Here is a 1,861-nt window from a genome sequence, read left to right as displayed (position 1 = left end):
TTCGGTATAATTCATGAGAGACACACACCATCAAGTGACCCCCGCAAGAAAAAGAATAAGCAGACCACCTATCCCACATTACACCTTCATGCCCACCAGGAGCCAGGGAGGGGCCCACTGTCAGGCATTACACCATGAGCCCTTCTTGAAACATGCGGCCTGCGTGTATAGCAAAAACTGGCCTCTGAATCACTAGCTGGCACCTGTACGTGGGTAGAGGGTGAGTATAAATGTGAGGCCGAACTGAAGCAGGACATCAGTGTCTGGTGCTCACATCATCATGAAGTTTGTATGTACCTCCAATGACCAAACGCTCATGGCACCCGCACAGGCACTGCTCACCACTCACACACACCAACACACCAACACACACCCGCACTGCACCCATGTCTGCTGATACAGTGTGCCGCGTGTGTGTGTGTGTGTGTGTGTGTGTGTGTGTGTGTGTGTGTGTGTGTGTGTGTGTGTTTGTGCGTGTGTGTGTGTTTATCTGTTTGTTTGTCTATCCGATTATCTCTCTCTCTCTCTCTCTCTCTCTCTCTCTCTCTCTCTCTCTCTCTCTCTCTCTCTCTCTCTCTCTCTCTCTCTCTCTCTCTCTCTCTCATATCACAGGGTGTGATCAAAAGCATTATGGCATTATTCATGCAATGAATATTAATTCTCTTTATTATACCTCAGTTCTTACAATTATGTAGACTTCTTGGGACAAACGTGGTATCTATTATTTTCAATTACTTGTAATACAAGGATAATTTTTCCTACTTTTTATTTCCATACCATTCTCTTCCCTCTTAGCTGGACATGACTTTTTATCTAACTGTACGATGTTGCATTACTCAGATGATCATCGCCGCCCTCACCGCCGTGGCCCTCGCCGCCCCCGACAGGCCCTACAACTATGCCTCCGTGGGATCCAGCGAGGAGGCAGAGATCCTGCAGCACGACTTCGTTCTTGAGGAAGACGGCAGGTACAACCTGGACGTGAAGACCAGCAACGGCATCTCTGTGTCCCAGCACGGCAGCCCAGACGGCCCCAAGGGCGCCGTGGTTAAGAGTGGAGTGTTCTCGTGAGTACCATTCGCCTGGCAGCAGCGAGTGTTGTCTTTTGACAGTTTGGTGGAAAGCGTATAATATTAGTAACAAGCTTGATGTACATGTACTACCATGAATACTAATGCACACCTTGTCCCCACAGCTACACCGCCCCTGACGGCACCGCCGTTCATGTTAAGTTCGTCGCCAACGAGCACGGCTTCCAGCCCGAATCTGACCTGCTGCCCGTGGCACCGAGTTCCCCCACCCCATCCCCGATTTCGTGCTGGCCCAGATCGCTAAGGCCGCCGAGGAGGACCGCAACCGCTCTCCCGAGGACAGATACACTTACGCCTAAATACATTCCATCACCCATAGGCCACTGTAGGTCGAAAGCCAACCAGTGGCCACTAAGGCATATACCGAGTCCACATTCCCTTCTAAGTCTTCAAGAATGAATACATTTCTTTTCCATGGAAACTGTAATCTAGTGCGTGCGTGTCTGGAGGAATGGACGGTTTTGACCATCCTCCATTATGTGAATGAATGTTTTGTCGTGTATTTATTTGATATCTAATAAAGCAAAGTTATATTTCCATTGTGTTTCTATAAACGTTGCATTTCTTTCTTTGATGAAACAAGCAAAAGCTGGGCAAATTTTCTCATGACATCGAATTTTAGTATTTGGAATATTTCATTAACTGCTCCATTATTAGCTGAAGTCAAAGAACAGGCCAACTAGGAATAGATCAGTTCTTAGTTAGATCTTGAACACATGTGATGAAAGTCATGGTAAAAAACGGCGCACCTTCACTCCAGCAACTCTTTC

The 1,861-nt window shown here is 47.4% G+C and overlaps 1 pseudogene; it reads left to right on the top strand.

Annotated features, from left to right (window-relative positions):
• The first annotated feature begins 224 nt into the window (after nucleotides 1-224).
• Nucleotides 225-1,628, top strand: LOC123518897 (annotated as a pseudogene).
• Nucleotides 1,629-1,861: the final 233 nt, after the last annotated feature.

This window comes from Portunus trituberculatus, chromosome 44 (genome assembly GCF_017591435.1).
Source record: "Portunus trituberculatus isolate SZX2019 chromosome 44, ASM1759143v1, whole genome shotgun sequence".
Taxonomy (NCBI): domain Eukaryota; kingdom Metazoa; phylum Arthropoda; class Malacostraca; order Decapoda; family Portunidae; genus Portunus; species Portunus trituberculatus.
The sequence above is the reverse complement of the archived record's forward strand: the minus strand, read 5'-3'. Positions and strand labels throughout refer to the sequence as shown.